Raw genomic sequence first — 27,934 nt, forward strand, 5'->3', positions numbered from 1 at the left:
TCATGAGAAGAAGAGTATTTGCTAAGAGAAATCTCTCCCTGACCACAAATTCTGTTTGGTGTGGGTTTCAGTAAGGTCAAACCCTCAGAGTACACTCAAATATATCAAATATCAAACATCTCAACCCCCCCAAAATGTGACCACTATTCTTCTGAGTTTCGGAACTACAAAAAAGTCTAAACAACTGGACTTTTCAAATAAGCCATAATAAGTCATATGGCATTGAATGTATACATGAACATATCCTAAAAGCACAAAAATGATTGATATCAAATATTTAGTGATAGATAATAAGTGACCATCTGGCAGCCTCCAAGAGTAAGAAAAAGCAGCACATCCTTGCAGTCGCCACAGAAAACCAGGATGTTGATGTTAATTGAAAAGCTCATTATTATTGCCTGGAAGCCAGATATCAAAACACTGTAACCATACCTTCTCCCTACTTCAACCGGGTCAGGGTCAGGGCAGAAGTTTTGATCGTGATTAAGATAAGTCCTTGTTTTGGTAACGGAAGTGGTGATTGAATCCTCTTTTTTCACTAGAATACTTTTCTGAGAATCAGAATTAATTATTTCATACAGGGCAGGAAGAACTGATCTTCAGAAGCCCAGATGAAACTCAACTCTGCCCTAAAACTACAACCACCACCTCTTTCCCTCTACCTGCCCACCTGCCTCCTACCATCTCTTCTACTGCCTTCCCTCACTACCTCAGCCCTTTCAGCCTACGTCTGGGACTTTTGCCCCCACCACCACCCCACCATGTCCAAGTCTGCTCCTCTTGCCCACCAACACACCCCACCTTTTCCATTGGCTGCAGCCCTCCTCACCCATTTCTCCCTTTATCTCATTTAGAGACAGCACATATTTCTTCCTGCTTTGTGTTGTTTTGCATGTATATTTTTACTTGCCTAAAGCATCCTTTAATAGCTTCCTTATAAACTACAAGCTACATCTTACTCTTATTTATTTCTCCCACCTCTCACTTAGTCCTGATGCAATGACTACATGGTTAAATCAGAACAAGTTTTTCTCTTCCTTTCTTCACCAGCTGTCATGGGGAGCAGTTCCTTGGCTACTTCCAGGCTTCCTACAGCCATTTGACTCCCAGTCCCGGGACCTGCAGGGCCTCCAGCCCAGGGCTCTGTCTATGTCTGACTCATTCTCCTGACTGCAGAAAGGTGCCAGGCAGAGATAGATCTACCTTGAAACCAATTAACCATAGCTTCCGGACCCTTCACTTACATGGGTGGGACCCTAGTAATTTTTTTTCAATTTGTTATTACTTTTATTGAATAAGGCCTTTGACATTGGAAAAACTTCAGGTCCCACACAACCTGGATCAGCCCCCGGAGGAGAGAGGCACCAATATTTACTTCTATGGCTTTGGATTACCGGCAGTTCTTAATTGCTATTGCTAAAGGCTTGTGGTGACAGAAATATTTTCAGCAGGTATTCAGAGGTAGCTTATGAGACATATTGAGGATATTTCTTCACTGGCCAGCACAGTCACCCTAAAATGGCCACAATGTGTTATTTAAAGACTAAACGCTCTTGCTCGGCTGGTGTGCTGAGCGTCCACCCATGAACCAAGAGGTCCTCAGGTTGATTCCCAGTCAGGGCACATGCCCGGGTTGTAGGCTCAATTCCCAGTAGGGAGTGTGCAGGAGGCAGCCAATTAACATCTCTCATCAATGTTACTATCTCTCTATCCCTTTCCCTTCCTCTCTCTCTAAAAAATCAATAAAAACATATTTTTAAAGAAGACTATACACTCTTTCCTGTCTTAGAACATTTGCCTTGCCTAAAATGCTCTTCCCTGGATCTATGCAAGACTGGCTACTTCATAGCCTTCAGTTTTCAATGCCTATATTTCCTTTTGGATGGCCTTCTCTGAAATAGTCTCTACTCCACTCTCTGTTACAGGTCACCATGCTTCTTCATTTCTTTCATAGCACATGTCCTCATTCAAGATACTTTTTACTTATGCATGTATTTATTTATTGGATGTTTGTTTCCCTCACCAGCGTGTAAGCTCAAGAGGACAGAAACTTCAAATATCACTATAGTGTCCCTAAGACCTAGAGCAGCGCCTGGCTCCCAGAACAATTAGCATTCATGGGAGAAAGAAAGAAAAGATTGGTAAGTGGATGGGTGAATTTGGTGAATGTGATTCAAATTAAGTAAAATATTGACAAAGTCTGCCATAATATTTTAGCACAACACAGAGATATATGAATAGTAAAGTTAATGTAAAACAAGTCAAACATTCATATGTAATGGATATTACTGATGAATTCAGGGGACTGAGCACTTTTTCTGCAGTTCCCTGTTGTTATCAGTGGATTCAAGAGGGTGGCTTGGCCAACAAGTGTGAAGCAAAGAAGTGAGGAAACACTCCCAGGCAAGCCTAATATTCCACTTCACACTCTGAGATTTGGCCACTTGAAAACTCCCTGAATTTCTGGAAAAACTCTAAAGAAGTGTCCAGTGAAGTGTTACATGCCTTGTGTTGAAGCTGTCATATCAGGGATCCCAGATGCCTATGTTTCGGCTGGCTACACAAGGGTCGCTTGGGAAATGAAAAACAAAACCATGTGTACATTCCTGGGCCTCACTGAGACTGACTAAGCTCTGGGGGAGGCCTGAAAAACAGTACTAAAAACCTGAGAGGCAGCACCTGGGTCTGAAGACCACTGTGCTGGATGACAAAACCAGGGTTCAGAGAGACCTTGACAGGCTTGAACAACGTGTGAAAAACAAACAAACAAAAAGACACATGTGGTGTTGGAGTTTTGTAATATCAGAATCTTGTTAAGATACTGAAGTTGAGTTTATAAAGAAAGAATTCAATTTTTCTAGAGAATAGAAAATCTTGCCGTGAGTGTGTGTGTGTGTGTGTGTGTGTGTGTGTGTGTGTGTGTGTGAGGTATACGATTGGTAAGATTGTGCCAAATATTTTCCATGTGACCCACTCAATGTGACCTCTAGTTTGCAGTCTGCATTGAGCCTGGAGGCTGACCTACATGGACCACATCGGTGACCTCTCTTTCCCTCTGGCTTCTGGGAGCCAGGAGGGAATCCCCACAGGAGCCTGGAGGAAGAGAGGAAAGTAAGGTCTGGGTATTTCTTCCCTCAGCTCTCTCTGTTGGAGGTCTGTCTTCAACTGACAGTCACAACATGACTCTCTCCCTCCTTTATTAAACCTTGAGCTTTTCCTAATATGAATATGTCACTTGGTTTTTGTTGTGACTGATTGACACAGACACCTAATTTAATAGGAAGGAGGTAGGAAGAGTCATGAGAATGTGATCCTCTTGCCTTGCCTCAATATGTTTCTAGAATCAGATGTTAGTCTCATGGTTCTCTGGACACAACTTGTCTCATCAGAGATGTATGTCCATTTCATTGGTGACTTTGATAAGCTGGACAAGCCAGAAGGGCAGACAGATCACTGATTAGATGGGCACATTTCTGGGACTAGGTGCCTTGGTAAGTCTTCAAAATGCTGCAAAGAGAGCAGTACCTAATGGTCATAATCAGGGTCTCTGGGGGCAGAATGAGTTGGATTTGACTCCTGGCCCTGGCACCTATGGTTGTACAACCTTGGGCAAGTTATTTAACCGCTCTGAGTTCCTGGGCTGTTTTCTTAACTGTGAAGTAGAAATAACAGTAATAATAATAATAATAATAATAATAATAATAATAATATCTCTCTCATAGGTTATGAGGATCGAATGTGTTACTACCCATAAAGCACTTAAAACAGTCCCAAGTACAAAACAAGTATTATATCTTAAATAAAATAAAAATTCACATCCCCATTGTGAAAATTTCAGAAAAAAACCCCAGTATCTTTCTTAAAGAATAATGACTTACATTATTTTTTCTCGATAAATAGCAAGATATTTTTAAATGGTTATTTTTCTGAAGAAATTTGTGTGTTTTTTCTACAATAGCCATTCATGTATAGATTATAACATTAAAATAAAAGTTTGAGATATTGAACCATTTACACCAATAGAAACTAAAACAGTTTAGACATTTTCAATATTTTCTTTCTGTGCTAAGACACAGAGAATGTAGTTTGGAAGAACCCACAATAGCATTGTAACTACCCATATCAGCCCTATCCTTGTTGCCACTGATAATGACTGTTATTTACTTACATGATTGTAAGAAACCTGAATAAGACTTCAATTTCCAACATTCATAAATAATTTCTGGTAAATGTTTAAGGTTTCAAAAGCCATGAAGCACGATGTTGACAACTCTGAGAATTCTTCATGAAAAAAACAACAAAACAACAACAACAACAAAGGCAGTCATGTTAAATGAAAAATTTCCTCTGAAAACCACTCTTTCTATTCTGTTAATATTTATTTTAACACCTCAACAGTTATGTTTGTTCATATAAAAAATAACACTCTGGGATCATATTTCAATGTAGCTAGAAATGACAGTTACATCATTTTCCATCTTCATTATTATTCTCTCTACTATTGAATCTTCAGTTTTAAATAATCTTTCGGGATCATTTGGAACTTGAGAATATCAGAAGGGAGGTGTTTGTATGGACGTCCACAAAAGAAGGAAGATGGATAACTTTCAGAAGGTTTCATGTGAAGCATAGGAGGAAGGCAAAGAGACAGTGCAGCACCTTGTCCGGTAGAAAGTGAAGAGGAAAGGTAAAGGGAGCCAAGTAATGGTAATGGTTAGGCTTTCACATGTCTCCTGCTTACCTGAAAGTCAAGGTGAAGCCCTAGCTTGTCAAGTGTGCTCAGTTCTTTGATGTTTTAATAAGGAGCATTTAATAAGTCATCAGAAGCGATGTGGAATGTATTTATTCATTTATAAATTATTTTTATGCATTTAATAATTTTTGAGCTTCACTTGAAACTTTAAAAATTTCCCAAAACTAATTAACAAAGCTTCTTTAAAAAGATTGTTTCTTCGTGTGTGTGTGTGTGTGTGTGTGTGCCTGTGTATGTGTATGTAACTGTATGTATGTGCATTCTAGTTGCTCCCTAATTTTATTCTGAATTAGAAAATGTTCAGAAGACTACAAGGTTAAGGACCTCATCTGTCATCTCCATGTCCCCAATGATTTTAACAGTATCTGAGACATTGTGGGTTCTTCATAAATTTATTCTGAGTGGATAAAAAAATATAAATAGGAACTAGAAATTTTGAATGCTAATATAAGTAAGCAGTAGCTCTGAGTGAGGCGCCTTGAAAAGTACTTTTTGTTTCCTCTCTAATTTCAGTATCATTTCTTTTTCTTAGAATCTGGATACAATTAACTATAGCAAGACAGTGTTCAATGCAGGTTCTTTAAACTACCTCAGTATTTAATGTGAATTCACTTCCAGTAAAACTGAAAAATAACAAACTTAGTCAATATTGATATAACTACACAATTTTATATGAAACACATGGGCTTTAATATGACAGAATTTGCCCTTTATAAACAAATTTACACATGAATAAATTTATTCTTTGCTTCTCTGTGATAACCTATGAAGTGTTATACCAAGAGACCCCCTCCCATAGCATTTTACTATGTAAAGAGATGATTCCTCTCAAGACAAAAATGGAAAAAAAATCCCACCCATCCAAAACAAATTAACAGAATTATACAATTCTAACGTATCAGCAGATAATAACACCAGAAATAGATTATGGGCAACTCTTAAGTCTTTTACCTAAGTAGTACTATAGGACGTTACAGTGTTGATGAAAAGAATGCACAGGTTTCTCATTAAACTTTGTTTTAATGGGTCTCAAAATTCTGTGACAAATATTTGATGAAGTTGTTTCCATTAAAAAGTACTTATTTTAAACACTAATAACTGAAAAACTGCCACACACATACAGAAAAAAAAAATGGTCCACAAAACATTCTCCTTTCATTCTGAAGGTTTTAGTGTGCATTGTAATCCTTAACCAGTCTTTTAGTCTTAAATGGCCAATCGAGGCAAACAGTTCTGAGACTGTTCTTCCACCACTAAGATGGGGTGGCAGGTATTGGGGCTAATATCCATTTGGCCTTCTGAGCTTTCTGGGCAGACTGGTGACTGCCAGCTCCAGCTGCCTCCTTGTCCACTGCTTTGATGGCACCTGCAGTGTCTGTCTCATGTCACCAACAGCAAAACAGCCAAGAGGAGGACAGTCAGAGAAGCTCCAAACACACATGGGCTTGCCAGGAACCGTATCAATGATGGCAGCAAATTTGCAGGCAATGTGAGCTGTGTGACAGTTCAGCCCAGGTGCATGTCCGGCACTGATCTGGCCTGGATGGTTCAGGGTAATCACCTGAGCTGTGAAACCAGCTGCCTCCATTAGTGGGTCATTTTTGCTGTCACCAGCCACATTGCCAAACACCTTGACAGACACTGAAGCCCACGTTTTCCTCAGAGCAGCCTCACTGAAAGTTTTATGGTGCATTTCAACAGACTTCACTTCAGTTATAACACTGACTGGAGCCAAGGTGACCACCATGCAGGGTCTGAGAACACTAGTCTCCACTCGGCCCACATGGACAGTACCAATGCCTCCAATTTTGTAGACATCCTGGAGGGGCAGACACAGGGGCTTATTATTTGGACGAGTTGGTGGCAAGATGCAATCCAGAGCTCTAAGCAGCCTGGTTCCATTGGCATTGCCATCTTTATGGGGGACTTTCCACCCCTTGAACCAAAGCATGTTAGCACTTGGTTCCAGCCTGTTGTTGCCATTCCAACCAGAAATTGGCACAAATGCTGCTGTGTTAGAGTTGTGGCTAATTTTCTTAATGTAGGTGCTGACTTCTTTAACACTCTCCTTGTATCTCTTCTGGCTGTAGGGCAGCTCAGTGGAATCCATTGTGTTAACACCAACAATCAGTTGTTTCACACCCAGTGTGTAAGCCAGAAGGGCATGCTCACAGGTCTGCTCATTCTTGGAGATGCCTGCTTCAAGTTCACCACCAGCAGCAGCAACAATCACGACAGCACAGTTAGCCTGAGATGTGCTTTTTTTTTTTAAAAAAAAAATTTATTTTATTTTATTGCTTACAGTCTTACAAAGGGTATTACATATGTGTCCCTTTTTTTCCCCCGCCCTTGACAATCCCCTGGCCTCCCCTAGCCCCCAGTGTCTTATGTCCATTGGTTATGCTTATATGCATGCATATAAGTCCTTTGGTTGTGAGATGTGCTTTTAAGTAACCATGTCTTTGATGAAGTCTCTGTGTCCTGGGGCATCGATAATGGTCAATAATACTTTCTGGTCTCGAATTTCCACAGGGATTTATCAATGGAGATACCACTCTCACATTTGGCTTTCAGTTTATCCAAGATCCAGGCATACTTGAAGGAGTCCTTCCCATCTCTGCTGCCTCCTCAAATTTTCCCATGGTTCTTTTGTTGATCTCACCACTTTCATAATCAAATGGCCAGTAGTGGTAGACTTCCGGAATCTACATGTCCAATGAGGACGATGTTGATATGAGTCATTTCCTTTCCCATTTTGGCTTTGATTTAGTGCTGGTTTTAACAACACCTGTGTTTTGATGGCAAACCCATTGCAGAAAAGCTCGGCAGGTATTTGACATGCCCCCTCTCCATCTCCTAACAATGCTAAAAGTTAGGGCTATTGATATTCCCATTTTACAGATGAAAACATTGAGATAAAGAGACAGCAACTAACTTGCCTCAGATTTCAAAACTCAGAAATAAAAGACCTGGAGTTGAACCAGGATAACTAAACCCCAGAATCTGAGCTAAACACCCCACAGTTAATATGAATGTTGGTAATATCAACTTCCCATTTTTCCCTATTTAAGTCAATACTTGAGAACTCAAGTATGGCTTTTTATATACAGATGAGAAATCATTCTACTTTGACAACAAAGTTTGTGTAAAGTAGAGATGTGATGATTGCAATTATTTTCACTTACATACAAATTTATACTTTTTTAAAAAAGTATTTTATATTGCTGATAAATATAAAAAAATTAACAAGTGGTTGCTCTCATTTTAAATCTCTTCATAAAACTCTCATACTTTTCCCCTAAGAGGATAGGGGAGCAAAGCCAACAATTAAAATCATACCTGAAGTATAAGCAATTAATATGGCTTGTTGCAGCTAGTGGGAAGCTAGTGATTTAAAATAGAAAAAGTGTTCTCTTAAGGTATCTTTAGATGTAAAAATAATGTTGGTGCCATTTATTGCACATATTTTAAATCCAATTTTGTCACAAAATGAAGAGGCTCTGGTGAATTTAAGAAGAAGGAAGTTGAAAGTACGGCCCATATTATATGTCGATTGTTTTCAGGTTGTTTTATATAGACATCCTAGAGGCTGGCTCCTTCTAGCGTGTGCCATCAGGTGTGTGCTTCACATAGGATGGCGAGAACTTAGGGACCATGTTTTGGTATTAAGCACCTTCAAAACATTCCAAGACAGAGAGGTGGGGACCTGAATTTTAATCTCAGCTTTGATACCATAACTACCTGTGTGATTCGGAGCAAATCACTTTAGTACGTCTTGCTTTGGTTTCCTCATAGTTGGATTATGTGACCCTTAGACATCTTCTAAAACTAAAAATGTCTTTTAATTTAGTGAATTTATTTTAAAGCTTTTGTTCTTAGAAAATTCTAAATCCTAATTAATAATGCATTTATATCTCTAAATAATTTTTTTTTAATGCTTCACAAATTTGTGTACTCATGAACAGAAAGATTTAGGTTGGTGACTTACCAGGGTTTCTAAGAATTTGGTTACTTGCCACGGTTATGAGCCATGGAGATAGAATGATAATTCTACACCCACAATGTCATGCAGCCCAACTATCTCTGGATCTGATGGGATGCTGGGTAAAAGGGTAAAGCAGCAATACCCCGGAGCTCCTGCAGCCCTGCAGCCAGGGCAAGAAGATGCATGAATGTGACTCCTCAGAACTTAGCATTACATCCATGGTCCCAATTTTTCTTTTGGGTGCCATTGGATGCCAACACAGTGCATCATCATAGAAACAGACAGATTAAAACAGTCTGCGTACAGAGCACTGTCCAGACATTCCTGGTTAAGAAATACAAAGTAGCTCACCAGCATTTTGCAGAGTTGACTAATAGTACATATCATGATAAAATCCTCAAGTGCATAAGAAAAATACAATGATTTTCTATGAATAGCAATAGAGTTCCTGGAAAAAGAAAATGACAATCTAACGCAGACCAGTGTTTAGTACAAATAGCCAAGGTTGAAAAACAGATTTATAAAATTTGAACAAGGTTAAGTCTAGAATAAAAAAATAAATAGATATTCCTTCAGTCATTCCTAAATGAGGTGGAACTGGACTTTAATATCTGAACCCATGGTATACCCGCTAAAGTTTGTTTTGTACATTTACAGTTAAATTAATATTAAAAACAATGCATGTAGTTCTTAGTCCAAAAGAAAAATTCATTCATTCCTAACCAATGTTTTACCATTTTTATAAAATCCTGAATTACAAAATACCTTCCAAAAGATATGGATGGCTACACATGGATTTCTGGACTATGTGAGTCCTACCTGTCTGTTTTAGTCAAAACACTAGTATCGAAGATCCAAGATGAAGAATGGGCAAAACCTTACAGATTGCTTGCTGACTTAGTCTCAATTCTTCCTGGGTGTGCTTACATTAAAAAAAATAAATAAATAAGCACAATAGTCACATGTACAGAAAATTGCAACACCGTAATAACTTTCAGCCCAGTCCCATTAGTGGCAGATACTGACAAGTGGTTCAGTCAGCATCCATTCCAACTTCCCAGTTTACTTTCACAACTATGTAACACAAGATGAAGAGGCAAAACCACATTTCCCAGGTTCCCTTTGGGTTGGCATGTAATATGGATCCCCCCAAACTGATTCAACTAAGTGAACCTTGAGGATGAAAACAAGAAACATAAAGTATCAGCTACATGAAAGGATGGCCCTTCAAGAAAGCATGGTGGCAAAGCATCTGGTTCTTTTCAAGGAGTTGTGCTAGTTTCTGGCACCTAGACCTTAACGTCCATCATATGCGCCCCAATACAGTAGCAGCAGCAGGGCACTTCTGCCTGGACGGTCCAGAGAGGTAGTTGGGCATTTTTCAAGTTATGTCAGCTTGTCTGTATTCTCTGCTTAAATTACACAGAATGGATTCTGTAGTATGCAACCAAGAATGCTGATGATGCACTATCTATGCCACAGTCTTCCTTTTTCCTTCCTACTTGAAGCTCTACCCTCTAGCATGGCCAGCTAAAACAACTTGTTTTTTATCCTTTTACTTAGAACAAAGCATTTAAAGATGACACTCTCTTACCTTAAGATCCACCCCAGGTATACCTTGGGAAACTTTTAAATGGGCAGAAAAAGGTAAGATTCTACTAAAGCTCATATATCTATATTGAACAGCAGTAGTTTTTCTTCCACAACAATGCAAAGGGTGAACTGACAATAAGTGTGTGTATTTTGTTAAAACCCATATTCACTAGAATCACAAATAGTCTAATATAATGATCACCAATCTGGTAAAGCTGTGAAGTTAGTTATTTTTATTTCTTGAAACATTCATTACTTTTCAAGTAAACTTTTATAATTAGCTATTGCCTTTTTTTTTTTTGTCCTGGTCTATCCCAAATACATATGACAAACACAAGATATAGCAAGCTAGAGCTCCCCTCACCCCACCTCAGGAAAAAAAATAGTCATGTCAATTGGAAGAATTGACACCATATCCAACAGTTGGATTGGCTCTAATTTCAGTTCCCTGTAATATTCTACTGCCATTTTTATTCAGTCAAGTAATCTCTCTTGCATGATTATACTGTTTTAATTTTTCATCTAACTTTGGGGGAGGGCTATATGAACATTCAAATATACTGCTCTCTATTTTTTTTAAAACATCTGCTCCAAACACTTCTTTATGAACAACGATGAAAAATATCCCAGTACTAACTACTGCCTATAGAGAATGGAGTTCAGGCAGCACAGTGAAGATAGGGAGGGGAATAAGTGGGGAGAAGAAAAGTAACAGTAACAAACAGGCTATTTGTTCCAGATGCCTGGACTGAACACTGAAGTCAGATCTCTTATTTCATTTCATTTTCTCAAAATTCATATGAAAAGCCAACTAACTCGCCCACATTCATTAGAATGCCACTGAGACAAGACTGGAACCCAGAATTGTGTGTCTGCAAATCCCCTGACAGGAAACAGAGCTGTCAGGAACATGTTTTATAAGTCCCTATGATTCAAGTAAATGATAAATGCTATCCTGTGTCTCCCCCTTCGCATCTTCTCTGATCAGATGTACTAGGACATCTTATTTAGAGAATATAATTTAGGGTTCACATGCACATGCAAATATTACTGTATGTATGATAAATGTAAAAGATCACATGGATACAGCAGAGAACGTCATCACACTCCATGTAGAAGAGATATTGGTAAAAATACGTTCCATACTATGAATCACAAATCTATGAATGATCATGGTTTCTGTGGATAAACCAACTCAAGAGCCTCATAAGCTAAGCCTCCTATGTGCATTCTGCCAACTTTCAACAGGAGAAAAGTCATGTTCCTTTGCAAAGATGGTGGCTCATGCAGAACCAATGGACAGGGACAGAAATATGTAATGGCCATTTAAAATCTGGCACATTGATGATTTAGTCATGGCTTCAAAAAATTCTCTGGATTTTTCATTACAATCCTGGTGACCGAGCACAGGGGATAAAGTAATTGTTATGTGTCACCCCTCCATGAGGCTAATTTTCTGAAGCTAAGATCAGTCTAGAGCAGTAAGGTGAGTTTTTTCTCTTCTGGATTTATTACCACAATAGCACCACAATGTTATATTACAGAAGACTAAAAAGTATAAAGAAACATTTGGAAGTGGCATAAGTTCAACAAGAGCTGTTAACTCCTATTTATCAAAAGGGCAAAAAGAAATACCTAGAAGAGATTATTCTCTGATGAACACAGTATATGGAAACAGATCCTCTCTAAAGATGGCCATAAAAGACAAGCATTGCCTAGTTTCAACCACCTGCCTCATGGAGAGAACTGAATAAGAACAACAACAAAAAAATGTGCTGACACGTTATATACAGAAGGAGAGATATTTAACCCAACCTTCAAATATCAGAGTCTGAGGAGGCAAGGTGATTGGAAATACAAAGTATATTCTAGATCGAGGTTGCTGATTAGATTTGTAGCTTTCCTTTCAGTTTCCTACATTTTTCATATGTTTTAATGATAGTAACTTGTGACAAGGAGAAAATAGAACTTGTAATAGAAAATTTTGCTTTCATCGGTCTCCAGCTCCGATATTAGGTCTCCAATCCCACAGTCTAGGTGTTAGTGTCTGTTGAAGGAGGATAACAAGACAGCATCAGCAGGATATTTGCTTGAGCCTTCCCCCTGTCCCTACCCCTAGAGCACTTTGACTCAGACTGAACTGCAAACAAAACCTATGTAAGGGTGACTGTTTAGTCTGCTTACCTCCACAAATGATCTTAGATAGATGCTCCCAACTGCTCTTCCCTAGTTCACAATCACATCATTCTTATTCTTTTGATAGAAAGCCTATATGTGTGGTATTTAACTTTATCTGCATTATAGGAGTATTTTTATAGTTTTATATCATACTAGAGGCCTGGTGCAGTGGGGGTCCCTCAGCCTGGCCTGCACCCTCTTGTAATCCAGGACTGCTCAGGGGATGTCGGACTATCAGTTTCACCCAATCCCCACAGGCCAGGCTGAGGGACCCCCCACCTGTGCACAAATCCATGCACCAGGCCTCTAGTATGCATATAAGATCTTTGTTTAATCTCTTCCTGCCCTCCCCCTCTGAGATTTATCTTCCCTCTGAGATTCATCAGTCTGTTCCATGTTTCCATGCTTGTGCATTGAGCATCTTCCCCCTGGTGGTCAGTGCATGTCATAGCTACTGGTCAGACAGTCGAACGATTGAACAGTTGGCAGGTTGCTTAGGCATTTATATATAGAGATGCTTAAGTTTTTCTTTATAAAACACAGTTTGGCCCTAACCAGTTTGGCTCAGTGGATAGAGCGTCGGCCTGCGGACTCAAGGGTCCCAGATTTGATTCTGGTCAAGGGCATGTACCTTGGTTGCAGGCCTATCCCCAGTAGGGAGTGTGCAGGAGGCAGCTGATCGATGTTTCTCTCTCGTTGATGTTTCTAACTCTCTATCCTTCTCCCTTCCTTTCTGTAAAAAAAATCAATAAAATATATTAAAAGAAAACACACAGTTTGATTTTAAATCAATTTTACAAAAAGTGAAAATAGCCTTGGTCTAATTTAAAATAGTTTTATAACAGTTGAAAAGAGATACACTTCATAGAAAAGTTAGCTTATCGTGGTCTACAATCTATAGAACCTACAAGATCCAAAAAGGATTGCTCATAAGTTGAAAATTAATCATTTATTTTAGACTGAGCAGTGATGAAAAGGGAAGAGGGAAGAAATGTAATAGGAATAATTTTCTACAGCTATGAAGATCCTTCTCTTTCCCCTCCAGCTCAAGAAATCCTGGGGCAGATGACCTGTAATTCAGGGTGGCCTTGGAGGCCCATGCAGTTAGCCCTCTTGGGTATTTCGACAAGCTAGATCACTGAAGTATGCAAAGAAAAGGAACTCATTCCAGAGTTAAAGATAATTCTCAGATGCTAATGCCTCCTAGAGAGCTTTGAGTTTATGTCACATTCTGGGGAAATTTAAGATATTCTACAGCAAATTGGTAGCAGTTGCCTCTCCTACTAGCTTCTAGTGTTTACTGTTGCCTGAGACCTTCATCCGTCTCCTTAATTTGGACTCTTCAAATTTATTTCCTGGTAGATTTTCTATAATTTACATCTTCAAATGACACGAAGGGGCAAACAGAGCAAAGGAATCTATTGAAAAGAAATGTTGGCTAGGTTATCAGGTCAACCTTAAGGGAAAGATCATTTGCCATGGCAATGCATTCATTCAAATATTTATTGAAAGCCTGTTATATTCCAGAGGGTACAGTATGAACATAACAGACAAAATCCTTTCACTCACACCTTCCAGTGGGGTAGATAGATAATAAACAAAATAACACATACTTGTGGGATGTCTGATGGCAATAAAATAGATAGAAAAATAAAGAGAGATACGGAGTTCGCAATTGATGCTATTTTAGGTCGAATGATCATAGAAAACCATTCTTACAAAAGTGACTTTTGTGTAGAAACCTGGAGGAAGTGGTGGCAGGAGAGAAAGTTTTTCAAGTGAGGGAAGAGTAAGGAAGACCTTGTAGCTGGGATGTAGTGAGCAAGGAAGAGAACAGCAGGAGATGAATTAGGGCCTTGTGAATTTATAAAGACTTGGCTTTCCTTGAATGAGATTGGGGAGTCAGTAGAGGATGTGAAGTGGAGGAGTGACATATCTGACTTAGTGTTTTCCAAAGAATCATTCCAGGAGCAATGTTGAGATTAACCTAAGGAGGGCAAGGTCAAAAGCAGGGAGAAAATTAGGCGAACGCAGCAGTAAACTAAGTGAGAGAGGACAATGATGATGAAGGTAGGACCAGATTGGGGGAAGTAAAGTGATGTGAGAAATGATCAGATATTGTGTATATTTTGAAGAAAAAGCCAGCAGATTTCTGAGAGAATGAACACAGGAAAGTAAGATAAAGAGTTTAGTCAAGGAAGACACCAAGAACTTGACATGAACTATGAAAGGATGGGGTTGCCATGATCTAAGGTGAAAAAAACTAGGGAGAAGGTATTATGTATTTTGTGGGGGGTGAGGACAGTATTAAATTTAAAAAAAATTCATTTTGAAAAGTATCTATTTGGGTCCTTTTCCCATTTTTTGATTGGATTGTTTATCTTCCTTTTGTTAAGTTGTATGAGTTCCCTATACATTTTGGAGATTAAACCCTTATCAGAGATAACATTGGCAAATATGTTCTCCCTTGCAGTAGGCTTTCTTGTTGTTTTGTTGATGATTTCTTTTGCTATGCAGAAGCTTTTTATTTTGTTGTAGTCCCATTTGTTTATTTTCTCCTTAATTTTCATTGTCCTAGGAGCTGTATTGGTAAAGATATTGCTCTGACAAATGTCTGCTATTTTGCTGCCTATGGCTTCTTTAGGATTTTTATGGTTTCCCAGCTTACATTTAAGTCCTTTATCCATTTTGAGTTTATTTTTGTGTATGGTGTAAGTTGGTGGTCTAGTTTCATTTTTTTGGATGTATCTGCCCAGTTTTCCCAACACCATTTATTGAAGAGACTATCTTGACTCATTGTATGCTTGTGCCTCCTTTGTCAAATATTAATTGAGTATAATGGCTTGGGTCAATCTCTGGGTTCTCTGTTCTGTTCCATTGGTTTATATGTCTGTTCTTGTGCCAGTACCAGGCAGTTTTGAAAACAGTGGCTTTGTAGTATAGCTTGATATCTAGTATTGTGATACCTCCAACTTGTTCTCAGGATTGCTGCAGCTATTGAGGGTCATTTTTTATTCCAGATGAATATTTGGAGAGTTTTTTCTAGGTCTTTGAAGTATTCTATTGGTATTTTTTAATGGGGATTGCATTGAATCTATAGACTGCTTTGGGAATATGGACATTTTAATGGTGTTGATTGTACCAATCTATGAACACGGTATATTCTTCCATTTATTTATCTCTTCTTCTATCTCTTTTTTCAGCATCCTGTAATTTTCTGAGTGCAGGTCCTTTACCTCTTTGGTTAACTTTATTCCTAGGTATCTTAATTTTTTTTTGTTGCAATGGTAAATAGGATTTTTTTTTTAGTTTTTCTTTCTGTGAGCTCATTATTGGTGCATAAAAAAGCCAGAGATTTTGAAAGAGGACATACAGAAGGCCAAGAGACATATGAAAACATGCTCAAAGTCACTAACCATTTAAGAGATGCAAATCAAAATAACAATGAGATACCATCTCACACCTGTCAGAATGGCTATCATCAACAAACGACAAGTGCTGGAGAGGATGCGGAGAAAAAGGAACCCTCTTGCACTGCTGGTGGAAATGCAGACTGGTACACCCACTCTGGAAAATAGTATGGCGTTTTCTCAAAAAATTAAAAATGGAACTTCCATTTGACCTAGTAATCCCACTTCTAGGAATATACCTCCCCCCAAAACAAACAAACAAACAAACAAACCAGAAATAGGTCCTTTACCTCCTTGGTTAAATTTATTTCTAGGTATCTTAATTTTTTTGTTGCAATGGTAAATGGGATTTATTTTTTTTTTTTAGTTTTTCTTTCTGTGAGTTCATTATTAGTATATGCAAAAGTCAGAAAGGATATATGCATCCCTATGTTCATAGCAGCACAATTTACAATAACTAAGATTTGGAACAGCCTAAGTGCCCATCAGCATATGAGTGGATTACAAAACAGTGGTACACCTACACAATGGAATACTACACTGCTATTAAAAAGAAGGAATTCTTACCACTTGCAACAGCATAGATGGAACTGGAGAACATTATGCTAAGTGAAATAAGCCAGTCAGAGAAAGATAAATATCACATGATCTCATTCAAATGTGGGATATAATGAACAACACAAACTGATGAACAAAAATAGAACCGGAGTCATAAAAGCATCAGACTGTCCAACCTATGAGGGAAGGTGGGGGGTGAGGGGGTAAGAGATGAACCAAAGGAATTATATATATGCATATGAGCATAACCAATGGACACAGACAGGGGGTGGGGAGTGCCTGGGAGAGTTCAATGGGGGAAAAAGGAGACTTATGTAATAATTCAAACAATAAAGAATTTAAATTTTAAAAAAATTTCATTTTGGAGATGGTAAATTTTAGATGGTTATTAAAATTCTAAGTGGAGACATTGAGTAGGATGTTCAAACCCATAATCAAAGATAAGGTCTGGGCTGGAGATACAAATTAGTGATTTATCAGCATATAAAGTCCAGTTGAGATCATCAAAAATGAATGTAATAAATACAAATTCAATGATTGAATTCTGGGGTTCTTCAATGTTAAGGGGGCAATGATACAAGTGGGAATGAGGAAAAGAAGCAGTTGGTGAGGCAGGAAAAATTCAAGTGAGGAAACTGTTTCACATGGGAGGAGTGTTCAACTGTGTCAAGAGAAAATGGACCGATGGCTCAGAACAGCTACACCAATGCTATGAGAGCATGATGAGGAAAGGCTCCTAAATTTAACTCAAAAGCAAATGTTTTGTTGAAATATCAAAATATCCTGCTTTATTTGTAACACTTAGGAAGTAAGTTATTTTACTGAGATTATATTGAAATTCTACTGATAGTTCATGTTTTAAAATGATGTCCCTAAACCATATGCTCAAAATACCTCAGGCTTTTAAAATCCTTACTGAATGAGGAAATTATTCAATAAAAGGAAATTATCTCCGTGACTTTGTTATCAGGAATGTCGTTTTGTGATTTTCCAGAAAAATGGATTACCTGGCCCAGATGGATAATTTTCTTAGTCTGGTATCATCCAAACTGATAAAACCCATTCTAGTCACTGATTATGAATATTACCATCTTCCCTCTGGATATCAGTGTATTGTCTGGGGTTTCAAGGATGCTGTGATTAAATGGACACAGAGCACCTTAAAAGGTCAAGATCCAAAAAAGTTAATAAATTAAATTCCTGTCCAGCCGCATATTTTTACTTCATTGAGGGGTATGTAAAGGCAGACATCACTGTTTTCTAGGTATAATGATAAAACAATTTGTAATATAAAACATGATTTACTAAGTTTGAAATATACTTTGACCTGCATATTAAAAGCCCTATAGATGTGCTTGTGTTAATTAAAGATGGTTAATAAGACATGTATTTTTTCTGTCAAATCACTTTAGTAATACCCAGGTGGAAAAAGGAAGAAAGGAAGAAAGAAAGAAAGAAAGAAAGAAAGAAAGAAAGAAAGAAAGAAAGAAAGGAAGGAAGGAAGGAAGGAAGGAAGGAAGGAAGGAAGGAAGGAAGGAAGGAAAGGGAAGGGAAGGAAAGGAAGGAAGGAAGGAAGGAAGGAAGGAAGGAAGGAAGGAAGGAAGGAAGGAAGGAAGGGGAAGGGAAGGAAGGGAGGGGGGAGGGAGGGAGGGAGGGAGGGAGGAAGGAAGGAGAGAGAAAGAAAAAGGAGAAGAAGATGAAGAAGAGGAGGGTAGGGAAGAAAAAAGTACATCTAAAGAGAGTTAAGAGATATTAAGAAGTTGAAAAAAAATTGCCCAAGCCTAAACCTTATTTTAAAGCATCTTTGGGGTGGGAGGTGGGGGCAAAATACAAACACAATAAAAATGCAGATATCTTTAATAATGTGAATTGAGAGGCTGAGGACAATAAAAGAATAGGAAAGATAGTATATTCGTCCAGCATCACAGAATAGTCATAGGCTTTGTTAGAACCTGAAACCTAGCTCTTCCGAAATCCAAGTTGAGCAGTTCTGATATATAGAAGAAGCCATATAGAGACTACTAGGAGTGTTGATATTGCGGAACAGGCTGGTCTCATACCCACATTTACTTGATAAAAATATGGACAGATATTTTGGCTGCAGAGGTCTCTCTTGAGAATTAAGGGGGGCTGGCCCCCAGCCCAGGGTTCCAGTGTCAGGAAGAGAAGTCCCCACAACTTTTGGCTGTAAAACCAGTGGGGATTGTGACTGAGAGAGACAGAAAGCTGCTGGAGTCCAAGGCAGTTCCCATTAAAGGGCTCATTACTCAGACTCATTCCCTCTGAGCTCCAGCACTGGGGCAGTAGCTTAAAGGGCACCAGGGACATACAGGGAGGAACTGAATTGTTTGGCATCAGGATAAGGTCTAGAGGAGCAGCTTTCTCTCAGACAGAAGTGTTAGCAGAGACCACTGTTCCTTTGATGAGCTCTCCCCCAAAAGAGCCCACAGGCAGTGCCATATCTGAGTCTCAATCATCCTGGCTGTCGCTGTTTGCCCTGCCCTGGTGTTTCCCTGAGACCCTGACCCACCAAAATTTCTGGTCTATCCAATCAGTTTCCATTGGCTTTTCCATATGAATGGTCTGTCTTAGCTCATGCTTCAGACCTTCCTAAAATTTCTCAAACAGCATCTAGCCTCAGCATGTGCTCTAACCTGGCACTGGTGGCAGCTGGCCTTGGTTCACAAATTGGCCTCTCCTGGGCATTTCTAAGCCCAACATGAATAACAACCATCTGCACATCACCTTGTAGCTCATGCCAGAAGATCCCAGGCAGAACACAGGCAATGATGGCTGACCTTCAACAGCATCAAAAAGGATATGGAAACCATAAAAAAGAAACAGAAGTGAAGGATACACTAACTGAAATGAAAAATAATTTACAAGGAATCAACAGTAGAGTAGATGAAGCTGAGAATGAAATTAGTGATTTGGAATATAAAGAAGCACAAAACACCCAAGGCCCTAGCCAGGTAATTCAGTTGGTTAGAGTGTCATCCTGATATACCAAAGTTGAGGGTTTGGTCCCCGGTCAGAGCACATACAAGAATCAACCAATGGCCCTAGCTGGTTTGGCTCAACACACATATAATAATTAAAATTCAAAAGCTTAAAGACAAAGAGAGAATATTAAAGTTCTAGTTAGTTACCTACAAGGGAGCTCCCATTAGACTATCAGCTGATTTCTCAACAGAAACTTTGCAGGCCAGGAGGGATTAGCAAGAAATATTTAAAGTGATGAAAAGCAAGGACCTACAACCAAGATTACTCTACCTAGAAGAGCTGTCATTTAGAATTGAAGAACATATAAAGAGCTTACCAGACAATAAAAAGCTAAAGAGTTCATCACCACCAAACCAACATTATATAAAATGTTAAAGGGTCTTCTATAAGAAGAAGACAAATATATGTAAAAATATGAACAATAAAATCGCACTATATATAATTGAATCAACAATTGAATCTAAAAAAAATGAACAAGCAGAACAAAAACAGACTTAAAGATACAAAGAACATTTTGATAATTTTCATTTGGTTGGGGTTGGAGGGATGGGTGAAAAGGTGAAGGGATTAAGAAGTACAAATTGATAGTTACAGAATAGTCATGGGATATAAAGAACAGAATAGGGAATATAGTTAATAATCCTATATAATAAAAGCGTAGTATGCAAATTGTCCCCTCAACCAGGAGTTTGTCTGGGAGTTCCACCAGGGGGCTGGGCCAGCCAGTGGAAAAAGAGGGAGGCCCCAGCCAGCAGCTGCTAGGGACCTTATCAATGCACAAATTTTTTGTACTGGACCTCTAGTATTCCAATATCTATGTATGGTATCAGATGGGTATGAGATATATTAGAATGATCACTTAGTAAATTATACCAGGTTCAATGTCTAATCACTTGGGTGTACACCTGAAACTAATATAAGATTGTATGTTAAATGCAATTAAAAAATTAAAAAATGATTTAAAAATTAAAATTAAAAAAACAAGTATAACTACTCCTTTACATACTAAAGGCTTGGTTAAAGAATCTGATGCAATGTGGTCCTCTTAAATAATGCATGTACAATATTAGACGTCCTTGTAAACTTTGCACACAGAGATTGTTCACTCATAGGAAATTCAATTTGGTGTGTAGAATATATGCTAGTATGGAAATATTTGAATATAATTTCTTCATTTGGTTCTTTTATGAGGCACTTTGCTACACCTGTTGCCATTCCCTCAACTCCATCCTGATTATAATTTACCAAAAGTTTATCCCTGACACTAAATATATATTAGCCTTGATAGCAAAGTCCCAGCCTGCACAATGTTCTGGATATGCTATTTATGTTGACATTTGCAAAGAGCATATACGCAGAACAGCTGGGCAGACATCACAGCATCTGGAGCAGGAATTAGCCTTTAGGTATGCAGTGCCTAACAAAGATGCCAAGTAAAGAAGTATAAGCATTAACAGTTTCATGCTTTTATATACATGACAAGAATGCCTAACAAAATGGCTCAAATCTATCAAAGCTCTTTATTCTTGAGAATTTTCAAAACAATCATAAATGGTTCTGGATCAATAGAAATCAGTTTATTCTGTGCTTGTCTCAGGCAAAGACTGTTATAAATCAATCTGCTTAATAATGTACATAAGCAACTTGAAACGACATTACATACCATGGCCAACAAGTGTTGGATGCCAAATCTAAATAGAGTAGATCTAATTTTCACTAGATTGGAATATGTAATACAGAAATGGACTTTTAAAATGTCATGGGAAATAACTGCCTTGCCTCTACTGCCAATTCTCCCCTTAAACACCCAAAACACAGATCAATAGACTAGGGATCCACATCAGAGTACAGATTTGATTCATTAGTATTAAAAAAGAGTCTGTCAATTATATAAAAATATAGTTTAGAGGGATGATTGGCGTATTCTTTAAAAATTGTATTCTCTTGCCGAAACCGGTTTGGCTCAGTGGATAGAGCGTCGGCCTGCGGACTGAAGGGTCCCGGGTTCGATTCCGGTCAAGGGCATGTACCTGGGTTGCGGGCACATCCCCAGTGGGGGATGTGCAGGAGGTGGCTGATCAATGTTTCTCTCTCATCGATGTTTCTGACTCTCTATCTCTCTCTCTTCCTCTCTGTAAAAAATCAATAAAATATATTTAAAAAAATAAAAATAAAAATAAAAATTGTATTCTCCATTTCATGCTTATTGCTCACCAAGGGAGTAGCACAATAAGGGGTTCTTGTTCTTAAAGACTTTTAAAGAGATGAGGCGTGTTGTAAGTGTTATCATTATTTTTAAGTCTAAAGAACAAGTGACTCCCCTAAGGTATGTGTGGACAAACCCTACTCAAATTTTCTGTCATAAAAGAACAAAGCAATTTCCCCATTTTCTGGTTAGACATAACCCCTCTAATTTTATTAACTGCACTCATTACACTGCAACTACATTTTACAGGAAGTTCATGTAAGAGAGAAAATGGGAGGAATATTAAATATACCCATCACCACCTCCTCTGCATATAATTATTATAACACGCTCAAGACCTGTGCTGGAATGTCACTCTGGATAAATATGCACCTGCATCTTTTATGTGAATCTCAAATACCTCATATATTCTAAATCTATGAATATCTTGAAAATTTTTTTTATCTTCATGGGTTAGTCTAAAAAGAAAATAATAAAATAACTAAATTAGAGAGCCTGAGAGAGGTGAGAGATCACACTTAAACCCTGGGAAACTTTTTAATGAAATTCAAATTCAAAATGAATAATAAAAACAAGCTTCTAAAAGTATGTGGCTTGGGGATATTCAGAGAAGAACACTGCATAGCCTGCTTCTATTTAGGAAACTTTAGATAAAATCAGTTTGACCAGGGAACACCCCTGTTTTCCTTTTGGAATGTGCTAACCCACTATTATCTTATTGATCCCTGAACTGTCCCCTGGCTATTCACACAAGACAGGTTGAATTAAAGGCTGGGGCCTGCATCTTTAAGCCTGGGGCAAGAGAAAGTTGAGCAGGTCACAGAGAAAAAAAAAACTATTTGGCTTTCAAAGAAGGCTGGCAACTCCTCCTTTGGTGCCTGGGGGACCCAGGCTTGGGTTTACTAAAAAAAAGGAATTAATTTGTGTCCCTTATTTCAGCAAAGGGAAGAGATTTCTGTAGGGTGCTGGCTGTGTGAGATGCAGGGAAATCACTAGAAATGTCTGCCAGTAGCTATCTCAGGTGCGCACACCTGCCGGCAGCAGGGTAAGAGGGGGGAGACCCAGCAGGCTCTGTGGCATTCTGGGAGCTGACCACCAATTACTGCTGTGGGGAGACGCCTTGATTTCCTCTGGGAAAGGATGACAAAGGAGGGGTTCGTGGGGCCAGGGTAGGTGGGACCTTGGAATGTTTTCTATTTACTTCACCTGACTCTTTTTTGTTATTTTTGCTTCATCATTCACTGGCGTTTTTTCCTCCCTCTCTGGTTTAATTTAGGGGCCGCGTTTGTTTTTGTTGTTTTCCTTGATTTCCAGGAAGACTGACAAATTGTCTAAAGAATGGGAATGCCTGCTTTGAATTAAGCCCACTGAGTCAAATTGCTGATTGCAAAGGCAGCGGTTAGGAACACGTTGATTTTGATTCAAGTTAGAAAGAGGCGGCACTCATGGTTGCAAAAGCAATGCAAGGGGCAAAGAGAACATGGCTGTCTTCCTTGGTTGCTTGCAAGGGGACAGGAATAAATTGCTTGTTTGTTTAACAGCTTTTGAAAGTAGTGAATAGGTTGCTTTTGGTGACTAAATGTGGTTAGGCGAGGTTGAACAATCGGAGTCATTTCCATAATCAGTAATTGCTGTTGCTGAAATTAGACAGAAAAGTAAGTGATAAAATAAAGAGAGAAAAAAAAGGAAAACCATGTCTGGCATTATTCAATCATAAGCTATCCCAAATGGTTAAAAATGTAGCTTATATTACACTCCTGTGAATTTACAACAACATGGGAGAAACTAAACCACTCAATTTCACAGTTCCAAGGAAAAAGGAGGCTCTTTCTGGAACTTTTACTTTCCCAGCAATGTGTTTGTGATGTATTCCAGATGGACAAGCCTTGAAAAGCGACAGTATCCATCTAGTTGTGAGAATGAACATAGAGAGAGTGAGAGTTTTCACATCCCTGTCTCCCTAAAACATAAACAACTGCAACCCACAAATGAATCCACTTAATCCAATTTGGAGGACTCCTCAGGACAGAACGCTTTATCAGTTATCATCAAAGCATCTACTCCAATTCCTCTTCCCTCAAGTCTCTCTGAGGGAGGAGAGGAGAGTTGATGAAATGAAACAAAATAAAGCTAAGGACCAGTTCTTTGGAAGAAAATATCCAGCTGATATTTTAATGTGTGGGTGACAAGGGCTGAAATGCATCAGCAATATGTTGTGAGTTCAATTAAAATATAAGATCTTGACAAATTGGAAACATGATCTAAATCTAATAGAATGGCATTTAATGGGAAAAAATAATGTTACAACCTGAGCTTTGTTTCTTAAGAAAGGCGTAAGTGTGGGACAGAGGAGACCTTGTTGAGCAGGGACTCCTATAAAAAATGGTTGTCATTTGCTAATCAACGCCAGGAAAAGACAACAGTGTCACAGAAAAAGCTAATAGGATATGATTGCAGACAATCTTTAGACAAAGGCATGAACTGAATAAAGTGAGGGAACCATCCTCCTCTGTTGGCAGAACTGCAGCAAATCTAGGGTGTACCCGTGCCCCACCTACTATGGCAACCTAAGGGGAGTCCTCCGACCAAAGGCAGCCCCTCCTCTGGATGTTTGGAATTGACCTCTCTCTAACAGTTACCTCCTCTCGCTTCTATGTGCTTAACTTTGCCTCTTCTTTGCTTCCTTCTCAACAGCATTTCATCTGATGTCATCACACTCAAGTTGTTCTCATCATACAAGTCCCCATGACCACCGGTGCCCTCATCACCCCTACCACCCTCCCCTCTTGTGCCGCAGAATCCCTTCACAGCTGCTCTCATCTCCTCCTTGCCTCTGTCATCATCACCCAACAAGGGCTCGATGTCAGCACTCACTGCTCCCCCAAATGGCCCTTTGTTGAGTCCCACTGATGAAAGGACAGGGGTCAGGCCTTATCCTCCTTGGCTGCTGGAATGAATTTGGTGGCGGGGGGCGGGGGGGGGGAGGGGGCGGGAATAGGCTTTCTAGACACAGTTCCATCCTAGTTCTTCTCCTCCATCATGAGCTTCCTGTTCCCAGTTTGCCTCTTGTTTTTGGTTTTGTTAGTGTATTTTGCAGGTTCCTTTCCCCCTGTCCATTCTGTATGTTTCCATCTTCCTTGGGGTCCCTGGCCCCTTCCACAGGCAGGTGGAGGGAGTTCCCCGCATGGAAATCAAAGGTCCTACCAGAGAGGCCCCCTGCACTGCCTCACAGGGAAAACCCACCAGGGAGGCCATGCCGAGGAGCCACAAACAACAGAACTCCCCATCTGGGACCCATCATGGAACAATCAGCTGTCTTCATGCAGCAGTGCTTTCAAAGCGTTAACAACATCGGAGACTTAAGAAAATTCTGCCATAAGGAAGCATTTTTGAGCTTAAATAAATGGAAGAATAGAGACCCCCATGCCTTACAAAAGCTAATCCCAGGCTCCTCAGGGAGGGGTCCTCAAGAGAATCAAGGGTACACAATGGAGGGTGGAGTAAGTGCTGCCACAGAAATGCAAGAATCCAGCTGAACAGGGATGAAAGAAATAAGCCTCTGGGTCTCTACTCCTGGGAAGGATGAGGAGACTTGGGAGACCACCCCCACCCTGAGGTGGAAAAGTGGCAGCCATTCCTTTTCTTCTTTTATGGTTATAGCCACCGTTTGTTACTTAGCATGTGCCAATACCTTGTTACCTTTGTGTGGCTGACTGAGACTCCTACTTCTCCCCAGTACCTCTCCTCCCCTTCATCCTTACAAACGGAATCTCTAAATCTTAGCTGGGTTCCCAGTGGTCCAGGAGACAGGTGTCTTTCTAGTCTCCCTGGTCATGAAACTTAATTGGGGATGTAACTAGAAGGAATGAGCACAAGAATTGTACTTACGTTGAAGAGAACTGTCCCTCTAAATCCCTCCCTCCTGATCAAGATGTTCTCAAGCACAGAGAAGAGCTGAAAGAATCTGTACTAAATACGCATATACCCACCACCTCCCTCTATAATTGTTAACATTCTGCTGTACTTGTGTTATGATAGATCAATTATTTATCCTTTCATATATCCATCTGTTTTCTTTTCCTTCCATTTCAAAGTTGCAGGCATGAGTACACTTAATCCCTAAATGTATCTTGTTTTATGTTTCCCACAATGCCATGAGTTAGTTTATTATCATGTCTGTTTCACACAGGGGTAAGCAGAGGGCCAGGAGTCCAAGTAACGTAGCTTAAACCATACTCATTCACCGGTAGAACCCCCTTTTGAACGTAGGTCTGCCTCTCTCCAAAGTTCATGCTTCTAACCTACCAGTTTCCCCTCCCTTCCACCCCCACGTTCACCCTTCACCCTCCACCCTGGGCCCCTTAGAGATTCTGAGGCTTTAGAGAATGTAAAACAGCTTTACATTTTTATCAGGTTTAGGTATTCCAGGGGCACCGAAAAAGGCAATGTCTGATTGCTCAGTTCAGCTCCCCAACTAGAAAAGGGAGAGGAACTCTGACCCATTCCAAAATCACAACCCTGCTTCCTAGGATGCTGACTTTGGTCACTTCTCTTTGTGTTCTGGTGGGGAAATAAAGAGGACACTGCAGGGTGAGGAACCTCAACTGAGAAAAGAAACTATATTTTGTGTTTAGTTACACATACTTCTTTGTGGCAATAAACAATTCCATTAAGTAAGGTACGCTTTTTCCTCCAATTAATTTGAGAAGAAGTCAAAATTTGAGAAGGCATATAGCTCTTTTTCTTTCTTTCCTGACATTAATTGCCTTTTACCTCACTTACTGCTTAGAAACAAGGCCTATTTTCCACAGGTCTGCAGACCGGTGTGCACTTGGGGGTTTGCCCAAGCTCACGCTGGTGAACAAGATTTCTGAAGCTGCTCCTTTGAATTTCATCAAGAATGATGACTCTGAGCCTCGGTAATATCACCGCGTGGAAGCTCCCAAAGCAATTGGTTTCGTAATTTATTTTTGTGATCCGTGCTGTGGACATAAAACTTTTCAAAATAAAGCTCAAGTTCCAATCTAAAGATCTGAAAAGAGCATTTTCAATCTGTTGGAACAGGCTGTTTTCCATCAGCCCAGCTGCCAACGCTTACCCGTGGCACTGGGCGGCCTCGCGCAGGCAGGACAGACGCTCCTCCGATGCCGAGGCCAGCCGAGCCCAGAGATTAGCACATTATCATCTCCCTACTGAAACCAGAGTTCCATTTAACAAGCTGACAGGAGCAACAGGACCACGCAGTAACAAGCAGATAGGCAGTGTGGTATTTGTCAGAGATAAAGGGCTGAGCTTCGGAGCTTGAGCTTAATGCTTCTCGAAGGTTTTGGAAGACATTCAAATCATCTACCCCAAATACTTTCTGTTCCTTGAACTTCTCAGATTTCTCTTTTGTGGAGTTACCATTGGGCACAGTAAACTTCACTTGGTGGCAATCTTTTGAAGACTCCAGAAATGCCAATAGAGTCTGCACCGATTTCTTATATGACATGTGCACGTCTTACTTAACATGTGCACGTGCCTGAAACTCTTCAGGGCCTGGGCCAAATTCAATTGTACTTTATTGTTATACCTTCCTAAAGCTAAATTTAGAAATTGCACGCAAACATGCACATGTGTTTGCAATATGACCTTCCACAAAAAAAATACATACCCTAATTTCTTTATGGTTCCAAAGTAGGCCTAGAAAGAGCTTTATAAAACAAAATGCTTTAATCCAATCACATGTGCCTTATTGCCCATATTACATAAAATGGGACTTTTTAAGAAATTAGCTTTATTTGCTGCCACTTTAAATTTGGTCTTCGGAGAGTATAACATCCTATAGTTCTCTATTGCATGTATACAAAAATTAAATTTCAAAAGAAAGAAAGAAAGATATATATATATATATATATATATATATATATATATATATATATTCTCCTTGTTTTCTTCAGATTGTGCAAAAGCAGCCAATGCAGCATGAAATATGGCATGCATTAGGAGAATTAATTTTTGGATGAGTCTGACAGCATGAATGAGTTGGATAGCTTATGCCAGCAAAAACTGAAGAGAAGCTTTATTTTTTTCAAAAACCAAATATCATGTAGATTGAGAGAAAAGTAAACGTCCTTTTATTTTGTAGATAAATTCTTTTAAAAGTCAAATTTCTACAGCTGTCAACTCTCCAGTTAGTCTGAAAACGCTTCACACACTGAAATGTGGGGCTGGAGCTCTAGTTGCTTTTTTACGCTTTGTTAGGAGAA

General features: G+C 39.3%; 1 protein-coding gene and 1 pseudogene across 5 annotated transcripts in view; both read right to left on the bottom strand.

Annotated features, from left to right (window-relative positions):
• The window catches only part of MACROD2 (mono-ADP ribosylhydrolase 2), a 1,902,899-nt gene that overhangs the window by 1,038,004 nt on the left and 836,961 nt on the right, over nucleotides 1-27,934 (bottom strand). The gene's annotated exons all lie outside the window — the stretch shown is intronic.
• On the bottom strand, nucleotides 6,007-7,507 carry LOC308523605 (elongation factor 1-alpha 1-like; annotated as a pseudogene). The gene is made up of 2 exons: nucleotides 7,201-7,507; nucleotides 6,007-7,011 (listed from the first exon to the last, which is right to left on the bottom strand). The product of its transcript is annotated as an elongation factor 1-alpha 1-like (transcript).

This window comes from Myotis nattereri, assembly GCF_964212035.1.
Source record: "Myotis nattereri genome assembly, chromosome: 8".
Taxonomy (NCBI): Eukaryota; Metazoa; Chordata; class Mammalia; order Chiroptera; family Vespertilionidae; genus Myotis; species Myotis nattereri.